Consider the following 250-nt stretch of genomic DNA (forward strand, 5'->3'; position numbering starts at 1 on the left):
GGCGGGGCGGGAGGTAAGGAGGCGTGCCGGGACGCGGGGGCCCGCACGGGGCAGGGGGCATGGGGGCTCATGGGCGGGGCTGGAGGTGAGCCGGGGGCGGGGGCGGGGGCTGCCGTGGGCGGGGGGGGGCGGCCGGAGGGGGCCGGGCGCGGGGCGGGGAATGCAGGGCGGGGGCGGGGCTCCGGAGGGGAAGTGGGTGGGGCGCCGCCGGGAAAGGGGCGGGCGGGGAGAGCCTTTGGGGCCGGGACAG

This window comes from Zalophus californianus, chromosome 15, assembly GCF_009762305.2.
Source record: "Zalophus californianus isolate mZalCal1 chromosome 15, mZalCal1.pri.v2, whole genome shotgun sequence".
NCBI classification, from domain to species: Eukaryota; Metazoa; Chordata; class Mammalia; order Carnivora; family Otariidae; genus Zalophus; species Zalophus californianus.